Source organism: Culex pipiens, chromosome 1 (genome assembly GCF_016801865.2).
Source record: "Culex pipiens pallens isolate TS chromosome 1, TS_CPP_V2, whole genome shotgun sequence".
Lineage (NCBI taxonomy): Eukaryota > Metazoa > Arthropoda > Insecta > Diptera > Culicidae > Culex > Culex pipiens.
In genome coordinates, this window is record NC_068937.1 from 100846936 (window position 1) to 100871219 (window position 24284).

Below are 24284 nucleotides of genomic sequence, written 5' to 3' on the forward strand. Positions count from 1 at the left end.
TCCAAAAACCTTCGAAATTTGCTAAAAAAAAATTATAAAAATAAAAAGGGCATTAAACCAAATAACTTTCATTTTTATTATATAAAAGATTATTAAATGATTTTTTTCCAAAAATTTACTGGTCCATTTTTTCGTCATTGAAAAAAAAAGTTTTTTCTAAATGAAAAAAAAATGTTTAGATCAATTGATCTTGCAAAAAATGATAAAAGCAGCTGTAATAGATCAAAAATCTTGAAAAAGAGTAATTGTTTTCTTTTAATTTATAAATTTCAAATCAAAGCATTTTTTATTCCTTTCAATGTTTGATTTGAAAAAAAAACATGCGCCAAAACTAATGATTGCTAAAACTACAAATTTTCAAGAAAACAAATTGTGCAGTCGATTGCAAACTACTAAGAATACATTATAAGAACGTTAATTTTTGCATTCATAACTAAATGGAAAACCTTATTTTTTTATTTTCGAACCACAGATTAGTTGAATTTGGCAGTAACACAACTGTCATAAAGTGTAAAGAATTTGGCGAAAGTTTCTTGTTTACAATTTTTGAAAATTATTCTCGAAATCTGAAATTTAGTTTTATTTTGAATAAAATAAAAACTAAATTTAAAGTCTAATTTTCAAAACTTTGAAACAAAAAACATCACAAAATGCTTGAAACTTTTTTAAAATAATGATGAATCTGATCATCCTTAATCCTGATGTTTTACGTTTTTTCCAATCTGTGCGTGGGCCTAAAGTCCAATCGAGCAACAAGATCATGCAAGAACAAGGTCGGAATCATTTTTAAATAATTTTGGCAAAAAAACGAGACTTATGACAATTACAAGTATTGTAAAACTGTTGTTGATAATAATCTGGTAGTTTTTGTTATGTTTGTGCTTGTTCGGTGCAAGAAAAGTATCAGCACCAAATAAAAAACAACAAGTTTTTCAACCTTAAATTTGAATGACTTTGGGTGTTTGAAATTTCTCCCAGAACATTTCATTTCCCTATGTAGGTCCCTAGTAACACTGGGTCTAGAAGGGGGTATTTTTTTTTCTTTTGTAAAATTCTATTAGCGAATACACTGCTTTTGAATTGATCGATACGTTAATATAATAGCAAATATTCGATTGAAATACATTGATTTTTAGCCATGCTTTTGCGTGTTGAAAATATTAATGATTGTTTACTACATCTGGAGTTTTTTTTTTTTTCTTAAGCGATATTATGAATTAAATATCCGAAGATTCCATTATTCGGAGTGAAATTTTTCCGAGGCCTTCGAATAATCGAGTCTGCACTGTATCATGAATGCTGTTTTAAAACAATGTTTAAGTGTATTTTTTATGGCATAAAAATACTTTAAAAACTTTTGTTGGCCTAATAACATTAGAATTTATCCTTAAAAATTAAAATGTGAAAAAAAAAACAGTTTCAGAAAGCCCTATTTTGTTAGCTGATTTTAAAATAAATCTAATTCTATTAAATTATCGATAAAAGCATTAAAAATTTATAAAAATATGAGTGCTAAACAGTATATTCAAATTTTGATAAAAAAATGCACTAAATATTGAATGTACAGAATGTTGATAATTTACATAATTTTTAATTCAAATTCAGTTCACAATTTCGTATAACTTATAACCTAATAGATTGTTAGTGTTCCTTTCAACTATGGTTTACACTATAATTCTTTTTTGTGTAATTTGATATACTAACAATGAAATTGGTAGGAGCAGGAAAAACTACTCCAAAAACCTTCGAAATTTGCTAAAAAAAAATTATAAAAATAAAAAGGGCATTAAACCAAATAACTTTCATTTTTATTATATAAAAGATTATTAAATGATTTTTTTCCAATAATTTACTGGTCCATTTTTTCGTCATTGAAAAAAAAAAGTTTTTTCTAAATGAAAAAAAAATGTTTAGATCAATTGATCTTGCAAAAAATGATAAAAGCAGCTGTAATAGATCAAAAATCTTGAAAAAGAGTAATTGTTTTCTTTTAATTTATAAATTTCAAATCAAAGCATTTTTTATTCCTTTCAATGTTTGATTTGAAAAAAAAACATGCGCCAAAACTAATGATTGCTAAAACTACAAATTTTCAAGAAAACAAATTGTGCAGTCGATTGCAAACTACTAAGAATACATTATAAGAACGTTAATTTTTGCATTCATAACTAAATGGAAAACCTTATTTTTTTTATTTTCGAACCACAGATTAGTTAAATTTGGCAGTAACACAACTTTCATAAAGTGTAAAGAATTTGGCGAAAGTTTCTTGTTTACAATTTTTGAAAATTATTCTCGAAATCTGGAATTTAGTTTTATTTAAAGTCTAATTTTCAAAACTTTGAAACAAAAAACATCACAAAATGCTTGAAACTTTTTTTAAAATAATGATGAATCTTACACATGAATCTTTACGTTTTTTCCAATCTGTGCGTGGGCCTAAAGTCCAAAAGTCCTTTTTCAATAATGAATACAAAAACTAACTTAATCCACCTATGTGGTTGATGCCTTCCTCACTTTTTATCAACAATGGGTAATATGAGTGGTTTGGACACATATTTAAGCTATTTTTTTAGATCCAGAAAAATATGTACATAAATAGCACTTAAGTGGTCATAACTCGAGACAGGGTTGCCAGATCTTCAATGTTGTGGACTCATTGGAAAGGTCTCTTGATTATCACACCAACGATGGGTCGGATGATGGAACCGGACATCGTTTACATGCATATAATTAGATCCGGCTTCAAAAAAGTACATAAACATCACTTAAGTGGTCATAACTCGAGACAGGGTTGCCAGATCTTGAATGTTGTGGACTCTTTGGAAAGGTCTCTTGATTACCTAACCAACGATGGGTCGGATGATGAATCTGGACATCGTTTACATACATTTAAGTGAGATCCGGCTTCAAAAAAGTACATAAATATCACTTAAGTGGTCATAACTCGAGACAGGGTTGCCAGATCTTGAATGTTCTGGACTCTTTGGAAAGGTCTCTTGATTACCTAACCAACGATGGGTCGGATGATGAATCTGGACATCGTTTACATACATTTAAGTGAGATCCGGCTTCAAAAAAGTACATAAATATCACTTAAGTGGTCATATCTCGAGACAGGGTTGCCAGATCTTGAATGTTCTGGACTCTTTGGAAAGGTCTTTCAATTACCTAACCAACGATAGGTCGGATGATGGATCCGGACATCGTTTACATGCATTTAAGTGAGATCCGGCTTCAAAAAAGTACATAAATTTCACTTAAGTGGTCATAACTCGAGACAGGGTTGCCATATCTTGAATGATCTGGACTCATTGGAAAGGTCTCTTGATTACCTAACCAACGATGGGTCGGATGATGGGTCCGGACATAGTTTTCATGCATATAAGTGAGATCCGGATAAATGTGAAAACACATTTTTATATATAACTTTTGAACTACTTATCGAAACTTCAAACAATTCAATAGCGATGTATGGGACCCTAAACCAAGTCGAATGAAACTGGTTTGATCAAAATCGGTCCAGCCGGTGCTGAGAAAACTTGGCAAGAATTTTGAACACATACATACATACACACACACACACATACACACACACACACAGACATTTGTTCAGTTTTCGATTCTGAGTCGATAAGTATACATGAAGGTGTGTCTCTGAGCTCTTAATAAAAAGTTCATTTTTAGAGCAGGATTATAGCCTTACCTCAGTGAGGAAGGCAAAAAATACCTTTTACATTGTATTCTTAATTGTTTACAATAAATTGTACAAGTTCTTCCAGTTAAAAATTTAAATTTTTATCAAAAATTATTTGTACCCCCTTTTAAAGGATGGAGGGGGCCTTAAATAATTGAAATTTGCCTGAATATTTCGAGATAGAAAACTAAATCGCAAATTTTTTCTTCTTATTTTTTTTTAAATGTTACTTGAATCTTGTTAGATTTACAGAGATTGTTCACGGAACAGCTAGAAAACATTAATTAAATAAATGAAAAATAACATCTGTAGCAGGTTAATGTCACAGCTTAAATAACTAAATTAAAATGATGTGAAAGTCAATAAATTCCATCACTATTTCACTAAGATTTGTATTCATTAAACAGATGAATCTTTTTTTTTTCGTTTTTATCCACCTCAAAACTCACCTATTTATTCAACTTTGCGCTACTCGCGATATCGTGCGTCCTTGAAGCTTCCCAAAAGCTGCTCGGCTCTGTTACAACAGCTTGGTCTCGCGTTGACGATGTAAACCAATTTAATCCACAAATCTGCTTTTTGGAATTTTAAATTCTTACCAGCAGCTCGAAGTTTTTCGTCCGCGAAAAGTCCCTTCACTTTTTTCACTCGCTCTCTTTCTCTTGGTTTTTTTTTATCACGATTTTCGATTACAAGAAACGATCACACAATTACTATCCTTGCATCTGGCGTAAAATTTTCCTCTGATTTACGTGTATTTTTGTTTAGCACAAAACTTCTGACTTTCAATCCTGCGAAAGGTCCTTTTTCGAAAGCTTTCACTCGATTCACAGCACTTTTCGTGTTTTATTTTCTCTTTTCACCACAAAAAAGTCTCGCACGATCACGAACACAATTGCACACACTCATAGGGATTCGGACTCACGAACATCAAAATTATTAAATTAAAGCTCCCAACCTCGATGGGGGGGAAAAATCGAAACAGAACGCCCTCAACTTGAGCCACTTGAGCCACGGCCGAAAGATAAACGAGAAGTGATTTTGGGCCCCGTGTCGCACCGAAGTTTTATACTGCGCAACGTGCCGTGAAGTCGCACGACACGCGATCGCCGTGTTGCGCGACATCCGAAGGCGATCTTGCGTTGGGCGTCGCGACGCGTGGAAAATTGGCGTCGTAGCAAAACAAAGCGAAACAAACCGGCGACTTGAATGGGCGCGAAACGGACGCGTGGTGAAAATTGAGACATTTATTAATTGGTTTAAAGAACTAGCGAGGAATGAAATGTGAGTGAGTGCGTTGAAGCTTGTGATTTTCGATTAAAAATCAAACAGAATTTTAAATTTCAAATTGAATATCGTGCAACAAACGCGACAAATGACGATCGTGAAGTGGAACAGCTTCAGGTACACTCGAATTTGGGCTTACGTAAATTAGTGGACCGAAAAAATACTTTGGTTAAAACAATAAATGAAGGTTACGTCAGTCAAGAAACTTCACTAATTGTATTCAGTTCAACTTTTGATCCTCTCAACTTTGGGTAACAATTAGTACTAGATAAGAAAATTCTGAAAATTCTGAAAATTCTGAAAATTTTGAAAATTCTGAAAATTCTGAAAATTCTGAAAATTCTGAAAATTCTGAAAATTCTGAAAATTCTGAAAATTCTGAAAATTTTAAAAATTCTGAAAATTCTGAAATTCTGAAAATTTTTAAAATTCTGAAAATTCTGAAAACTCTGAAAATTCTGAAAATTCTGAAAATTCTAAAAATTTTGAAAATTCTGAAAATTCTGAAAATTCTGAAAATTCTGAAAATTCTGAAAATTCTGAAAATTCTGAAAATTCTGAAAATTCTGAAAATTCTGAAAATTCTGAAAATTCTAAAAATTCTGAAAATTCTGAAAATTCTGAAAATTCTGAAAATTCTGAAAATTCTAAAAATTCTGAAAATTCTGAAAATTCTGAAAATTTTGAAAATTCTGAAAATTCTGAAAATTTTGAAAATTATGAAAATTCTGAAAATTCTGAAAATTCTGAAAATTCTGAAAATTCTGAAAATTCTGAAAATTCTGAAAATTCTGAAAATTCTGAAAATTCTGAAAATTCTGAAATTCTGAAAATTCTGAAAATTCTGAAAATTCTGAAAATTCTGAAAATTCTGAACATTCTGAAAATTCTAAAAATTCTGAAAATTCTGAAAATTCTGAAAATTCTGAAAATTTTGAAAATTCTGAAAATTCTGAAAATTCTGAAAATTCTGAAAATTCTGAAAATTCTGAATATTCTGAAAATTCTGAAAATTCTGAAAATTCTGAACATTCTGAAAATTCTGAATGTTCTGAAAAATGTGAAAATTCTAAAAATTCTGAAAATTCTGAAAATTTTGAAAATTCTGAAAATTCTGAAAATTTTGAAAATTCTGAAAATTCTGAAAATTCTGAAAATTCTGAAAATTCTGAAAATTCTGAAAATTCTGAAAATTCTGAAAATTCTGAAAATTCTGAAAATTCTGAAAATTCTGAAAATTCTGAAAATTCTGAAAATTCTGAACATTCTAAAAATTCTAAAAATTCTGAAAATTCTGAAAATTCTGAAAATTCTGAAAATTCTGAAAATTCTGAAAATTCTGAAAATTTTGAAAATTCTGAAAATTCTAAAAATTCTGAATATTCTGAAAATTCTGAAAATTCTGAAAATTCTGAAAATTCTGAACATTCTGAAAATTCAGAATGTTCTGAAAAATCTGAAAATTCTAAAAATTCTAAAAATTCTAAAAATTCTAAAAATTCTAAAAATTCTAAAAATTCTAAAAATTCTAAAAATTCTAAAAATTTTAAAAATTCTAAAAATTCTAAAAATTCTAAAAATTCTAAAAATTCTAAAAATTCTAAAAATTCTTAAAATTCTAAAAATTCTAAAAATTCTAAAAATTCTAAAAATTCCAAAATTTTCTAAAAATTCTAAAAATTCTATAAATTCTAAAAATTCTTCAAATTCTGAAAATTTGAAAAATTTAAAATTTTTTGGTATTAAAAGTATATTAAATTTGGAAAATTAAGAAACAAAATACAAGAAAATTTAGAATATTCAGAAAATTCAGTTTTTTTAAGGTGAAAATAAAAAAAATCTGAAAATGTTTAATATTTTAAAAATTACAAAAATTCCAAAAAAAACTAAAAATTCTTAAAATTAAAAAATCAAAGAAAAATAAAAATATTCTAAAAGTTCACGAAATTATGAAAATCACAAGAATTTTTTTTAACATTTTCATTATTTTATAACAGAACCATTGCAGAATTTTATGCTTTTTATGATGAATAGACCCAATGTTGGCAAAAGTAAAAAAAAATTACCTTATATTATAATTTCCCAGAGTTCATTTTGTGAATATTGTGTTTTTCACCAAACAATTTAGTCATGTTTTATATTTTTTTGTATTACGAATACTTTGTAATTGAAACAAATGATAGATGAAGTTCTCTTGTAAATTCATTTTAAGGATACTATGCATAATTTAACGGAGTTCACTTATCTTAATCATGATGAGAACAGAGTTTAATAATTAAGTCTATAATAGGTTTATTTGACACCATTATTGACTGAATGTATGTCTAACTGAAGCCAGTTGTAAAACTTTTCATTTTTCGATCAATTTTCCGGCTTGTGTTAGCCAGCATCCAGAAGTTTCGCGCCTCCAACATCCTCTCAAATGTGCCTGTTCATCTCTCAGCTCCCAGGTCAAGAACTCCAGTTGCAAAAACAACCTGAAAAGAAAATCGTCAATATAAAGACGCACAAGCGCAAACCTCCAAGTAGTTCGATCTCGGTCATTCAAATCGAATGTTCCAGCCATTGGCAATGATTAGGCGCCCCTCTCCGGATCATGGTAGATAATTACTCCCCCCCGATCGATGCCGATCGGTGCCGGTCGGTGGAAGCTTCTCGATTCCGGAGACCCCGGCTGACCTTTGCATTTGGGCTACGTGAAGAATCGGAAGTTTGAAGTTTGTTTGTTTTTCTTTTTTTTTATGGCAACCGCCATTATGGCGACGCGTCAAAATTTGATTCGCCTTGCAACATGCAGATGTCGCGTCACTCTCTTTCAAATTTTGCAAACAAAACGTCGTCAAAGGAATGGATGAAACGGTTTCGCTTCTGATACAAATCATTTGGAAATCGCCACATGTTACAACCTTTAGTTTGGTTGCATTTCTGTCAGAAGAGGGCCGCCAGGTTTCAGTGGCTCTCCGGTTGGCTACGGTGCGGCCGCCGCCGAAAGTTTTGCAAACACTTCCAATTTTTCTTCGTGAATTGGCAACTTCTTATGGGGTCATCGCGTGGCGGCATTTTTTGCCGCTCCTTTTGGGCTCGATGTAAATTGTTACTTTTGTTTACTTTGGTTAGTTTTTTGTTTGTTTGAATTTTCATCGATTTTTGCGCGCAATGTGTTCTGAAGTTTGGAATGACCTGCTCGAAAAAAGAAGCCGTTATTTGAAATTGCTCTACTTTTGACGCGTTGGAACTTTGCACTGCCAAGCAGTTCTAGGCAAACGCCAGCTCAAGTCTTGTTTGCGAATAAATTTAAATTTTTCGACAATTTGTCAGTGCGGCTAAACGGTTGGGTAAACATGAAGTAATTTGAATGTTGAGTAGATCCATCTTCTCAATATAATACTTGGGGTTTCCTACTGACTCATTTTAAACAAACATGGATTTGCCACTGTTTGGTTCGCTCAATCATTTCAAATTAAATCAGTTACATTTGTTAGAACTAAAGAAAGCGTGAAAAATTAGCAAGAACTGTTTCTAACAGTGTTTTAGCATTAAATTACCAGATATCGTTCAACGTATATAAATGTCTGCAATGTTTAAGGAACAAATTTGTTAAATCGTAACTTCAACACCCAGACATTAACCACTCAGTTCAAGAACTCTATGCGACACTTTCATCCTAAATCAATCAAATTTCGTCAAAACTGAACGGAATAAGTTCGAATTAAAAAAAATTAAGTTATTTCAACGGTACACATCAAGCAGAGCTTTTGCACCTAGATTTTGTTACAGACATTTTAGTATCTGCAAGTCTACGGGAACTATCGATACAATTTTTGATTCATCCCCTAAAGTACTGTCTACAAAATGATTTACAGCAATTTTTGGTTATTTTTACAATCAGATTGTTGCAGGATTGGGTCCAACTCCTTTGGTTGCTGTCCTTGAATACTACTGATTAAAATAACTAAATTTTGTTGTAGTTTTACCCATTTCGTTACACCGTAAAAGATGAGTTTGGGAGTTTCATGTCTGGGAATAAAAAATAGGGTTGGTTCCACGGAAACTGAGTGAAAATTACTCAGAAATCAGTTATTTAGGATGAGTGTAGTTACATCAGAGCAGTTCTCTCAGAAGTCAGCCTTTTCAGGGAATTTTATATTTTGCATTCTTTTATTTTTCTTGAACTTTGAACATTTGATGTGACGTGGTTGGTTCATTTAGACCTGCTTTCGTACAAATTTTACAGCTGTCCTTACAAACATGTAACATAAATATTCTAGAATCTGTATTTTGAGAATGGTGAATTTGGTGGTGGCAGTGCGTGGCCGAATGGTTACGCTGTCCGCTTTGTAAGCGGATGATTCTGGGTTCGATTCCCATCTGCTCCAACCTTCCATCGGATGAGGAAGTAAAATCGGTCCCGGCCTTGGTTGTTAGGCCGTTAAGTCATTCCAGGTGTAGGAGTCGTCTCCATGCCATAAGTACAAACAACACACCAAACCAAGCCTACTCCGGTGGAATCGCTGGCAGCGGTTGGACTCGCAATCCGAAGGTCGTCAGTTCAAACACTGGGGTGGAAGGTTCCTTGGAGTAAAAAGAGGTTTGGGTGCTCTCCCCATTCAAGCCTTCGGACTCCTAGGTTCGAGCAGAAACTTGCAATAGAGACCACAAAGAAGATATAGAAGATTAAACAAAATAGTTTTTAAATCCTGATTTTATTTAAACTTTTGAATCAACGTCGAAAAAAGTCAATCAATAATGAAAAAGTACTTTCTGATTTCCAAAGAAAATGTTATCAACATTTTACTTTTTAACTAAAATTTGAAAAATCTGAAATTTTTGCAAAATTTTCATTTCTTGACATTGAAAATTGGATAATTTTTTGCTGAAATAACGGCATTTTATAAAAATTAATTGCTATTTAGAAAATCTAAAAGTTTTACACAGTGTCATCTAATTAGTCGTCATTTTTAACTCGCAATGTCTCAGAAAATATTGGTTAATCAAACAATCTAAAAAAATAAAACTTTTGTAACATTTTCGGCTCCTTTCAATTTAAATAATGTTGAAATTTTAAAGCAAGATGAACCTTTTGAAAAGGCTGAGACAGTGAGACAATTTATTTTTGATGTTCAAAATGTTGGGCTTGATCTAATCTAATCTAATCTAATCTAACACAAACGTAGCCAGTCCGATGAAAGCATGCTGGAAAGTCTTGTGATTAGATGACGCCCCAAGCACTTTTCTTGTCATTATTAATAATTGCAGTACATCCGAGAACACCCGAAAATGTAATACAAAAATTAAAGCGGCCAGCCCTACTACGTTGCGTTTACCGCAGAGAGGATTCTGAGAACGGATCACATTTCAGAGAATCTACAGGGGAGGAAGGATGCGTGGACATACCGTACCAAACGCTCCGATCAATAATTGCATTGTTGTTGTGTAGTGTGTGTGAAGTGTAGCATTTTATATATCATTTACAATTCCTACAATTTATCATTTAACAATTTACCTTCATACCTTGCTGAAATCTTTTAGAATACCGTAAAACGGGGTGACTTTGATAGCCGGGGTGACTTTGATAGGTTTGTGATTTTTCCGCAAAATGAAGAGTACAATTAAAATACGTAAGGAATGGTTTAGAATCATACTGACCGTGGTAGAGAAGTGTTCAAAGTACCACGAGAAGAACTTTTCATAAAATTTTGAAAAGTTTAAAAAGTTAGTTAACTATAGTTAAGAAAATGTTGATGAAAGTCATTATTTTAAACTACTCAAAGTGTCATGATTTTCTCAATGAACATGATTTTGAATCGGAAAACGGAATGCATTTTCGGATTCTTTGGACAATTTTCCACTAGGAGAAGGTTAAAAAAGTTTGTAAATAATATGATGTTCAAAATGTTGGGCTTGACCTCCAAAAACAAAACAGAATGTTTCACTCAAAAAAAAAACATTTATTATTGTCGAATTAGAGGTGATTAGAAGACACTGAGAAAAACAAATTTTCCACAAAATTTAGAATTTAAAGGGCGGTACTTCAGCAACTAACAACCAATTTTCTCAGCTTTTTGAAAATATTGTTTGTAGGTGTCAGGGACGCCAACTTTGGGGGGCACGCTAACCTGTAGTTCACTCAAATCTGACGGTTGGCATTTTTTACCCATTTGAGAGTAACTTCAATTTTAATAAAAAATAAGTGATTTTGAATGTACGTGTACGAAATTTTCACAGCTCCAACTTGTCGCAGCTTCTCTTACCTCAGGAGTGGCTAGAGGATGGGGCCAATTTCCATTTCTAACCCACATTTGGCACGGTCCACAACTGGTTTTCGAGGCATGACGTTGCGAAAATTTTGCGACCAAAACATCCCAAAATAACATCAGATGTTTCTTTATGTAAATCTGTCGCAAAAACGAGTTCGCGGAAAGAAATTCGCGCGTGAACTATCTTACGGGATGATTCGCAGTGACATTCACCCAGAAAACCAGTTTGACTCTGGTTGGAAAAACCTGATATTGAAACTCGCAGGAACACAATAAAGCTGGTTTTGCGAAGAAGCAGTCCACAGGCGTTTTTTGGAAAGAATTTTTCAGAAACTGGCCAGCGAGTTTTAGAACCCTGTAAGATCATTTCATGACCTGTTGATGAAATAAAATTTTCCTGAAAAACTTAGGAACTTTCGAATCATACTGAAGTAAGATTTTAACTATGTTGGGTGAATTCAACTGAGAGTGTGAAATCACGTTAAATCACGGAGATTTTACTGATGACAGTTCTTTTTTATGTTTGTGCACGCTAAAACCAAATATTTAACTTTATTATTTTATTTTTTTTAGAACTTTTTTCAGGTCATTTAACCCTAGGAAAACTGTTCACTCTACAACTATTATAACTCGATCTGACCGGCTATGGCAAACCGCAATTATGATTAATGTACGCACATCACATTGAGTGAGCCTCCTCGGCGTCATTTCAAGTTGAGTACAATGTACACGGATTATGAGCACTAATCCGCTTGATGTTTTAGCGCGTTCTTTTTCGTTTTGTGGCCACCCTTACTCTGCTCAATTTCAAATTCCGATGGACGTTCAGTGCGTACGAATGTCTGAAACCCAGCATAGAATTCGATATTTGGTCCGTTTTTGATTGCCGCAAAGTTTTCAACCAACCCACGTTTGGTCAAAACGGCTTGCGACAGTATTCTCAGCTGTTTTGCTTTTAAATTGTAAAGGTGTGTGGTCTTTGTGCGTTTTGTGCGAATGTCCACGCAGCAAAAGCGATTCAAACTCAATACTAACATAATAAGTTTTAACGTGTAACGTATCCAGTTACAAAATCTGCACTTTTGACAGATCAATGTCGTACAACTTGTACTGATATCGGGCGGCCGTCGATCTGCCTTCAATTCATTTTATCAACATAGGTACTTCAACGCCATTCTGGAAAGTTCTTATGCAGTCACCTAACGAGCGGCAAATTCTACTCCAGAACGTACAAAACCTGAATGCATCCATTGAGCTCGAACGACATGTTGGCTTTGTTTTGAACCATTCCCAAGCCGGCGGCGTCAACCGATGTGCGATTATGTGAGATGGTATTAAGTCAATAACCTGCCGTGCCACTGGCACTCATCATCCCCACAGCAACCGCCCTCCATCATCCCACCGTTGAAGGCGAAAATCATAAATTTGCTTTTATTATTTTTTTTGTGAGGAAAGTCCTGGAACTGTGCACGTTTACAAAACTCTACCCAGATTTGAGTTTAAGCTACGTGACAGAAAACTATTGCTGCATGGGTTTCGGGGTGAAGTTTATCAAGTGCCATTGTGCGTGCTCACCCAGGAGCAAGAAGCAAGAGGAGGGGAGGGGTGTCACCTCAGAGTGCATCATTTTGCGTTCAACTGTCGTGGTAACGACAAGTGTTGCATGATGCCACTAGGAATAAAGTTCAACTCTTTACGATGCACTGGTCGTGCAGTTTTTATTAAACTAACGACATTTTATTCTTTCAACATTGAAACACAAACTAATACTTTTTCATTCCAATTTGTGTGGAAAACATTTACGATGATTTTTAAAGTTTAAAAACAACGATTGTTGTGATTCAAATTTGACCAAAATCAAGTCCAGAGTTTTTTTTTGAAAAGGACCAATAAACTATTGTCTTTCATATGTTTATAGGACCTAATAAAAAAAAACTCTAGAAGTCTTTAATCTTTAGATCCAATTTCTGTTTTCCATCAATCGATCGCACCTGGTTTGCATTTTGTGCAAAATTATCGTCATCTAGACCGCCATATTCTACTTCATGCTTGAAAAGACGCACGTGACAAAATTATTATGTCTATGAATTAATTACATATTTAAAACATGCGTGTCAAAATCTTCATTACCTGCAACGTGTCTCGAATTGCTGAGCGAATCTGTGTGTGTGACACTCACGCCCAAATTCACTCATATTACGTCAAAACCAAACATACTCAGGAATGAATAAGTGAGACGATTTTGGCGAGTCCTCACTAACTTAGTCACTAACTCATTTTTTGGTAGGATCGGGTTTGAGTGAAATTCACTAAAATCTTACAGATGTCCCATTTACTCACTTCTGAGAAGGTTCGGTTTTGGCGAAAACTGAAGGATTTTGAATGTGTGTGTAAGGCATTAAACCACATGTCCTACACCCTAACCAAAAATCATGATTTTCTGAGTTCAATATCCCACTTTTCATACGAATTTTTCAGTTCAACCCATATAACCATTCAAGTGGTTGTAGTACCTGAACTCAGAAAATCGGACACTTTTTTGAATATCTCAAAAATTGGTATGGACATTTTGTTAATAGGGGGTCCATAAATCTGTTTTTTTGTTTGCTTTACGTTAAAAAAGAATACTCCGTTTCTCCGATAGACATTGACATTAGAGGGATGATTCACTCAATGTTTTCATTTGTTTGTAGGACCTAATAAAAAAAAAGTCTAGAGCCGAATTCCACCAAAGCATCTACCACACACAAAAAAACTGTGGGAGAAAAGTATCCACCGCGATCAATTTTTGACAGTTCGACGCTAACGAATTATTGCAAGAAAATCTACCGCGGTTGATCAAAATCCGTTAGAAATAGAAATTAGATTTCATTTTTTTAAGGAATGACATAAATCGTGGATTCGAATGGAACTATATTCAAAAGAGCGAATCAAAATTCGTTTATTGGATCGACTGACAGTTGTCAAAAGCTTGAAACCACGTGCTTGGACCCAGTCACGACGTTCTAGCAGGATTCTAGAAGAGTTCTTACTGAGCTGGATATTCTTACAACCAAATCTGGGCTGCGCTCGTCCGAGAAAATAATGGCCTCGAGTCGAGTCATTTGTGTCGACTGCGGGAATCGAACCAGAGAACTTTGACAGACTGACACAATGACTTAACTGCCTCGGCCACCACAGCTTGCTGACCAAGAAGTGATCAGGTGTCGATGTATGACACTTGTTGGAGATTTATTGTATCAATCAACGAATGAACACATTTGTCATTATGGTGTGAGTTGGTAGCATTATTCTTTCATTTTTTTCTTTGAGCCCTCAATAAATTTTGAGGGAACGATTCTCTCGACTCTAAATTTTGGGTGTACAGCATTCTAGCAGCAATGTTCAACCATTCTAGCAGGATTCTGGCAGAACCAGCTCTGATAGAATATTTTGTGACTGGGGAAATCGTCGGACAATGGGGTTAAAATGTCAATATCAGTTTGACAACTGGTTTTGACGTTTGAATGCTAGGGCGGTATTGCTAAAACAAACACTAAACCAAAAAAAAACTGTTGTTTGGCCAGCAGTGAAAACGTCCCCAGTCAAATGCTTCAAAATAACTAGCCATAAATCCGATCGAACGCTTAAAAAACAGAAAAAGCTCACCAAAATCTCACACCCAACTTTTATTAGAGTTATCTAATTAGTCACTTTTTTCTAGTGACGGTCAAACCGCCAACTTCCACCTGCACGCAACCAGGGTCGTAGTAGGCCGCTATGGATTATTTTTTTCGACCGATGCTAACGAAGATCAAGGCATGCTTCGGTTTGGGCTTTTGACACGCCCGCCATATGCTTGTCCAATAGTCACTTGTTTTGGTGCTTTTTAATAAGGTGTAGCCACGACGAAGGGTAGAAATTAAATTCGGGAAATTTGCTGAGCTCATTAAAGCATACGACATTAACGTGGCTGTCAGTTTTTTTTTTTTGGGTGTCATAATGGCGACACTATAAAAATATTAACAAGTCTAGAAAAAACGCCTAGCTATCTAAACCTTAAAAGCAATCTCTTCCGGTGTGATAAAACAATGTTCTTTTTGCAAATGATCTTGCAAATTCAAGTTCAATGCTTAAAAGAAATCGCAAAAAACTTCGAAACTCACCTCGAACTTTTACCATAAACTTTGTTTTGCTTTTAGTAGCTGGTTTACGAGCAAGTTTTGGGGTCGTTTATGGTCACGAGTAAAGAATTTGAGAGAGAAATGAAAAAAACTTCGCCAAGATAGCATCAAATGGTTTGCGATGGGCGTGCGGGTTATAGTCGGTCTACTACAGGTGGAATATACTGTCACGTGTCGAGCCCCTCGTTCAGGAAAAAAATCGTTTATGTGTAAGACGGGATACACGTTCCACGGACGGTGCATAAATTATGGCACGGAAGTGATTTTGGAGTATCGATTTGCAGGTGAAGTATGCAAAGCAGACTTACCTTTTGACGGGTGCGACAACGGTTTGCTATGATACCGGTTTTTCTATGCGCACCATTTCTCGTCACGACCCAAAACCCGACACAACTCGGTAGCTTGATCGGTGCACCAAACCGAAGTTTGGTGTGACGGCGGTGTGGATCGGGTACACAAAACTGACATGGTTTCTGCGCCTACCACACGGGAGAAGTTTGGAACTCTTGATGCCTTGCAAGCCAACTGAACTCAACAGTTCTTAATGGTGTGGTTGTCAAAGGCAGTGCATTAGTATTTTAAAGGTTCTTAGTTCGAATCTCGACAGTTATTATTTTATTTTTTGAATGTTTTTTATTTGTTTAGATTAGTTCGTTAGGAATAGTGTCGAATTTCGTAGTGTCATGAAATATAAACTTTAACTTCTCGTGCATATAACCCTGAAATAGGCATTTTCACTTAAACCTGCCTGCATAATATGGAATGTTTTCTCTATTCCACTACAAAAATCCATTCAATTTTCTAACTCTTTGACTAAAGCGTCGCAGGTTCGAAGAAGTTACTTAAAAAATGTATATAATCAGTAATTTTGACAGCAAATATTGAAAAAAAATCCTCAAAAATAATTGTACCCAGGATTGAACCAGGAACCTCGTGGTAAAAAGACGGAGACAACAACCGCCACGCCATCCCGAAGTTGTGAATGATGGCTGGCAAACCTCAATCAAAACAATGTCGCCTCCGGTTTACTTGGATCAACCATATGTTGAGTTGCATCCTTGGTATACAGTTTGGGTGCACCGGTGGTGTACCAAGGTGCTTTCGGTACAGTTGCTATGGTGTGACAACAAACAGCTCGGTTTGGTTTCTAGAGTGACACGAAAACCGCACCACGGCGCACCAGATCTTGGTGTTCAGTGAAGCCTGATGCAAAGGATGGAGGAGTTTTTGCAAAATACAGAGCGGAATCGCTAATTCAAATGGAATTTCATTCGACTGACTGACAGCTGTCAAAAACACGAAACCATGTGCTCGAAAAAGTTGAACAAGCGTACTTTCTGTGCAGTTGCTGTGAAGCTTGGGTTGGTGGGTTTCAAGTATTTTTGAGTAGCGTGCATATTTGACAGTTCGATGTGCACACACTAAAGACAAAAAAGATATTTTTTTGAAAATCGTCAACTGAAATTTTTCAAACCAAATACATTGTGTTAAAAACAATTTTTCCATAAAAATTAACACCAAGTCACGGGTCATCGCCCATCGCTTCGACGCAGATGATTCCGCATTGAATAACAATTAGAAGAGCTTCGAGCAGCAGTCAAATCACGAACCTCCGGCTTTAATTATGACATTTGTTCTAATTAATTGTGGGTTCCCTTGACCTCGAAGGTCGGTTGACGGCTGGTTTTTTCGTCGAAAGCCATTTGCTTCTCACGACCGATGATGTGATAAGGACAACTTAGTGAACCACATTGTATGAGCAGGGGACTGGAGGTGTTTCGCGCTGTGTTAAACTTTAGAACGGGGGTTTACACTAGCGTATCCGAACGATAAATCACGGAAAATTATTGAATGAATGAACCGATTGAGTTCTGTTTGCAAAAGTGGCAAAAATAAAAGTCTGGGTAACGTTGATGCACAATGTGTCCTCTTCCACCAAGCGTGCAGTTTTGACAGATGAACCCATAACGGCTTGCACGATACGTTGCAACGCAATGCAATCAAAATTAAATTTCTCAACTGCCATGTGTCCGTAAGTGGACATTTTACAGAACAGAACCATCATCGTCAGAATGCAATGTTTCCTCATTGCACAAAGTCACCATTTCAAACAAGCTCATTTTAATGGATTCTTCGGCATCCCAACCAAACTTAACCCTTGGCTCATTCGGTCACACCCTTCCTTTCGATATTTGATTGAATTATTTTGTTGATATAAAAAAATCCAGTGAAACTGTCAAGCATGGCGCCATTATGGCAAACTTTTACATTTGTTTTAAAAGTCATCTAAAAAAATCATAACAAAAAAAACAATCCATTACGAATCAAAAGAGCCAACTTTGACCTTTTCTTCGTCAGTTCTTGCGATGCTGCAAAATGTTGAAAAGCCATCTGCTTAAGCTATAAATATATTTCACCCTCTGCCATAAAATAATCGAGAAAGAGGCGTTCATTCGAATGAAGAGTAAAGTTCAATCGCAGAAAAAAATCAAAAAGGCCAAACAATCAGACTTCTGCTCAAGGAGGAGAAGGAGGAAGGAAATCAATATAAATAGCTTTTCTATTTTTATAACAAACTGATCCCGCCAAAATAGATCCCCCACATTTCCATCTTTGTTTTCATTCTCGGCCGCGATAATTACTCTTTTGTGCAAAAAGGCCGGTTAAATTAGGCTTTAAAAGTGCTGATGCGAGTTGCAATTTTCATCCTACCCCCTAAAAATTGAGGAGCGTATTTTGAATAATAAGAGTATTATTTTCAGGAGGAAAGGAAACGGAGATTACAATTAAAAGTGCTGATTTAGTAGTTTTTGAAAAAAGGCTCAATTTGGGTGGGCTAATGGGTGCAAAAAATAAGCCGAGGTGTTAAGGAGCCTTTATTTCGCCGATAACGAGCACTTGTCCGTAATTGCCAGATCATTCCAGAAGAAGAATGTTCGACCTTTATTGCGCCGTTTTGTGGGTGATTTGCGGGATTGATATTTAATAAAATATGATCCAAATTACTATAGTTTATGTTTTTTTTTTTAATTTAAAATGAGAAATACAATTTTAAATTAATCAAATGATGAATAAGTTTTACTTAAAAAAATACAAAAAAAAAAGTACTCATGCCATTTTGATCAACCTGCAACACCTTAAATAACACATACACGCTAGAACAAAAGTACTCATTCTCATAAAACTGTAATTTCCCTTCTAAAAATAGACGCCCTACGTCTTACGTCAATGAACCCTCTGGAAGCCCATTATCGAAGACTGCACAACACGTGTTCCTAATTCGGTTTTTATTTCTCTGCAGCTTTCACTGGAAGAATATTTCTCCAAATGGATGGCAAAAAATATTATTCAACGCTTAGTGATGATTTGTTCACAATTCCAGACAGGTACAGAGTACGGTGCAAATAAGCTGCGGGTCAATTATTTACCATGATTCAGGGAAAGAAAATTAGGAAGAACGTAGTTGTGATGACCTTAAAATGGAAGAAGAAGTTCGATTGTCTCAAGTTGGATGTTGGGTTTTTGTAGTATTGTATTTTTGTATTTATGTATTTTTGTATTTTTGTATTTTTGTATTTTTGTATTTTTGAATTTTTGTATTTTTGTATTTTTGTATTTTTGTATTTTTGTATTTTTGTATTTTTGTATTTTTGTATTTTTGAATTTTTGTATTTTTGTATTTTTGTATTTTTGTATTTTTGTATTTTTGTATTTTTGTATTTTTGTATTTTTTTATTTTTGTATTTTTGTATTTTTGTATTTTTGTATTTTTGAATTTTTGTATTTTTGTATTTTTGTATTTTTGTATTTTTGTACTGAAAAAACTAATATATTTGATCAATGTATAATTCTCAAAACATGATTTTTTTTAATTTCATTTGTTTTTTTTTTCATATGTTTTAGGAGACTAATGAAGGCATCATTTGCGTTTGAGTTTAGGGCGGCTTAGGAATATGCAAAACTATTTACCAAAGTTTTGAAAAAAGTGATAATTTACAGGAAAAAGCCTCGTAAAGTCAAAATGTTGTGGAAAATTACTATTTTTCAATGTCATCTAAATTGCCCACATTTTTAAACTCGATTTTTAATATTTAATATTGAAACTTTTGTGAAATTATCTATTTTTTTCTTTGAAATCAATTTCCAGAATCAGATTGATAGCAAACAATTTACCATTGAAAAAATCAAAAACACAAAAGGGCACATAACAATTTTCACTCCAAACCCAAAATAAAAGTTCAAATGTGCCCTTTTGTTTTTTGTTAGTTTTTCGTAGTTGTGGAACTTTTTGTGTTATAAAGTGAACTTTTCATACAGTCTTAACACTAATTCACTTCAAAGCAAAATTTGGTTTACTTTTCACCAAGCATTTCTGCAGAAAAAAACTTCATCGAAATATACGGACCCGTGGCTGCTGTTCAGTACACTTTTGAAGAATTTTTATGCTTTACATACCTTATCTACACCATTCAATCACAAAACTTCACCAATTATCAAAATTTCCACTGAATTCCTCATTATTTCTAACTAAACAAAAGGGCCCATAAACATCATTCAAAACAACAATCCGGTGACAGCGCTTTAGTGCCCTTTTAGTTCTCTTCGAAATTGCATTTAGAAAGGGCCCATTATGAACAGCAGTTGGAAAGCCAAAAGGGCCTAATAACGAGATTTTTTAAAATTATGAGTTTTATTGCGAAAATCAACATAAATTGAGAAGCAGTAAAGCAGAGTTGAGGATAATGATGTGTTTTATCGAATCATCAGTAAAAATACCATCAGTCAAGCTTATTTTTTAAAGAGCGAAATACTAACTAAAAATTTCAGTAGTGAAGTTTTCAGTAAATATTAAATGAAAATAACGAATGACTGCCGTCATAAGTGCAGTGCTTCTGGGGACGCGCAGTCCTGTTTTTTCGCGATAATTTTCGTCTCTTTTGTGTGGGAATAATGTTCTGTCAGTGCAAGTGGATGGTTGTGTTTGTGTGCAAAGTGAAGAAAAAAATCAGGATTGTGCCTGCAAGAATGGTGAGTGGAGGGACGCGCTGGATGGGGGAAATTATTCAATTATGTTCCACCAGTGCAAGCGGATGGTTGTGTTTGTGTGCAAAATGAAAAAAAAAACAAATTAGGATTGTGAGATGGATTTTTGTGGTGTTCTTTTTGTGCTGTATTCGCGATCGTGAAAATCAGGAGTGAGTTGCGCTGTTGCTATAAAACAAGATCGATCTTAGATTTTATTTATATTAATCGGTGAGTTATTGTGTGCTTAAAGCCCTTTCTTCATCATCGCTGATTGGATGGCAAGTTGACGATTGAGTTTGTTAGGTTTATCGCGTAACAAAATTATTTTGATTCATCAAGAGCGTTGTGTGGTGCGCGAGTCTTTTTTGTGTTGAAAAGACCTTCCCATAGCTCCGTAGCTCGGAGGGCTCGACGTCGGTTGTTTGTGTGTTAAGCCCTCTCCATAGCATCGTAGCTCGAGAGGCAACGAAAATCAATACCTTATCTAGCTAACAGAAAGAAGATCGGAAGGCACTTGATGGTTGAGTTCGTCGCGTCTATTCCGTAACAAATTCATGAACTAAATGATTATATAATTAAAAATCAGACTACGCTATCATTGCAGCATTGCGTTTAATACCTCATTTTATAAATAAATATTATTTGGTTTTATCTTTCCACAGCCGGCTGTCTAAGATTAAACCATTTCATTAAAAATTTAACAACAGTTAAACGGGAAATGTCTCATCCGCAGCATCCGATTGTTTGCCTTGAGAATAAAATATAATACCTTTCAACAAACACTATGATTTTGGGTCGCATCATCATCTTCTATGATGAATCCTGACCAAACACCCTATCCTACTAACAAGTTTTCAGGTTCCTGGCGCTCGTGGGGTGTAAGCACAGAGTAAATCAGCTGCCCTAGTAGCAACCTGCGCTAACTAACATTCCCGTCCCTTAAAATCGAGATCTACAAACTGACATGGCGGGCACCGTTGGTGGCCAATGACTGTTACCTATTCGCAACTGATCTAGTTTTAGCAATCATGGTGTTTTATCTTTTCGGCGCATTCATACATGCTGTTGATAAGGAAAACACCACTAGATCGTCGAAGCCTATGATCAGTAGTGCTGAAAGGATATTACGGTTCTGTTCAGCAACGGAGGGGCAACCATGGGTGGTCTCTCATGCTCATGCTCATGCTCAGTCAAGCTTATTTTTTAAATAAGAATTGAAACAAGTTGTCCATTTTTTGCAAGCGATTTTCTAGAACCACGGTTTTTGCTTTTGTGCCCTAATGAAATGTTTGGCTCGATTTCTAGATTTTTTGTTTTTATTTATATACGCATTTTGTAAGAGACAGTTCGATTGATGGCCTATCTACAATCACTTTACTTAGAAAATTGTACTTAGCGTAGGAATTTGAATCCATGCAAAGGAATCTGATCTTCCACAATGATAAAGTAAGCAAATTGGTGACTTGACGTATGGTTTGGAAAATTTCAAAACCTACGGCAAGTTGACGTTTCTATATCAAAGGTAAACAAACAACTGCATAGCAACGTATAACAGCCCAGCAAGTTTGCTAAGTTGATTGTAGATGACGACAGTAAGTTAGGTACTATTTCTAAGCAATTTATCTGTTCTACGCAACTTAACTATTCTAAGTAAAGTGATTGTAGATAGGCCATGAGTTGTTGACTGGGTGGCAGCAACGCACAGTCACGAAATATTCTAGCAGAGCTGGTTCTGTCAGAATCCCGCTAGAACGGTGGAACATTGCTGCTAGAATGCTGTAAGAATATCCAGCTCTGCAAGAACTTTGTTAGAATCTCGGTAGAACGTCGTGACTGGGCGGAAGCAAAGGGGGAAGAATAGAGAGCCTGGAGCTTATTAGAGAACGGACATCTCAAACCAAAGTACCAATCGAAGCACGACAACTGTCAAACGGAGGTACCAATCGAGCATAAGACAAAGGATTTTGCTCGATTGGTACCTCCGTTTGACAGTTCTCGTGCTTCGATTGGTACTTTTGGTTTGAGATGTCCGTTCTCTAATAAGCTCCAGGCTCTCTAGGGAAGAAGAGCCCTAAGAAGTCGCTTCCTTCCACACCCTTACCAAAAATCATGATTTTTTGAGTTCCAAATCCCACTTTTCATACGATTTTTTGAGTTCAGGTACTACAACCATAAAAATGGTTATATGGGTTGAACTGCACTGAAAGAAACCAACATAGCAAACTCAAGTGTTTTTTCACGTGAGTGTCTCCAAAAATCTACACGATGCTTTCACGTGCTTTTCCATTTGCCCTCACGTGTTTTACATTTCAAATGGATGTGAAAATAACTTGAAACCAGCTTATCGTTAGCGAGAAACCTTCCACTCTATTTTCACATGAAGTTCCCTCCAAATTCAAATGAATTTCTCATCGATTTGCCCCATTCGACATTTCCTTTGATTTTAAAGTGAAAAACACGTTAGATTGGAATGTTTTGGTTTTGAAATGCGTCTGACGAAAAATCTCCATTAGTAAGATGGCCACTGACGATGGTGGTGGAAAATTTGCTTTTCGGATCGTTTCGGATTAAAATGATCGTTTAGCTAACAAATTTCCTAAGGATAATTTTAATATTTTGAGCTGGTGGTAGGTATAATCTAGTGAAAGAGTTAATCTGTTTGAAATTAATGCGTTTTATTTTTTCCAGAAGATCAGGGTTTGGCTTCGGAATCTGCTCCAGTACGTGGTCGCCTCGGTGCACTTTTGCTCGGTCAGGTTAAACCCGTTCCCGATCGTCCTGGTCGTTGTGATTCTCCGGTCCGGCAGGGCGTGCACAAACTTCGTGGTAACGCAGCGTAACCACGAGCGTAACAGTGAAGTGAAGTGAAATGAGTGATTTTTCTTTACATGCTTTCAAAAATGTTTTTATTGATATTAATCATAGCTTAAACCGAGAAATAAATTAATAAAAAAAAAGGAAACCCCCTCTCATTTTTAACACAAATGAAAACCATTGGAAATCTGTTCGATTTACACTACAAACACATCTAACATTAAAAAGAAAAGCATTGCAAATTCATGTGCGTCGTCACGTGAAGTTAGCGTGTTTTGCTTATGAGTTTACCGTGTCGCGCGATGAGATTTTTCGAAGTGATTTGCACATTAGATTCACATGTGAAGTCGTATGGGGCAGATTCACGTGTGAAACATGTGACATTGCTGTGAGCCTTTCTTTCAGTGTGAAAAAATCGTATGAAAAGTGGGATTTGGAACTCAAAAAATCATGATTTTTGGTAAGGGTGCACACTAGGGTGTTTCATCCAAACAAAAACGTTACTTAATCCACCTATTGGTGGTTGGTGCCTTCCTCACATTTATGGTTTACAATAGGGCACACCATTTGTTTTGCTGGCCGGTACAAAATTTAAACTCAATCTTTTTCATGTACGTATACGCAATACTTGCGCACGTAAAACAGCAAAGCAATCCACTTTAACGACCCCGGGTCTTTTTGTGGTCTCTGTTGCAAGTTTCTGCTCATTTCTAGACGTCCGATAGGTTATGTGTGGTGAGTCACCTGTCACCTACCTGCGCACGTAGATAACTCTATTGGAGAGGGAAAAGGATGTCATTTTTTTAACACGTTGGACATCCCTTCTCCCTCACCACAATTATTCATGTAACAAAACATAGGATCTAATTTGAATCCTAAAATTGAACTAAAATTAGTGATATTATTGTTTACAACGAAAATATTTTTTTTGTCAGCACAATGGCACTTTGTATGACCACAATAGGTTTAAATTAGATTTTAAATCCATTTTGAAAAATTGATTCCACGGCCGATCTTGACATAAAGTATTTTACTTGAAAC

General features: G+C 35.0%; 1 protein-coding gene across 2 annotated transcripts in view; it reads right to left on the reverse strand.

Moving 5' to 3' along the window:
- Window positions 1-4728, reverse strand: part of LOC120429627 (elongation of very long chain fatty acids protein) — a 49686-nt gene extending 44958 nt beyond the window's left edge. For both annotated transcript variants that reach the window (XM_052708083.1, XM_052708081.1), the window contains exon 1: window positions 4147-4728. The gene's annotated coding sequence lies outside the window, so the exon portion shown is untranslated. The remainder of the gene's footprint in view (window positions 1-4146) is intronic.
- Window positions 4729-24284: the final 19556 nt, after the last annotated feature.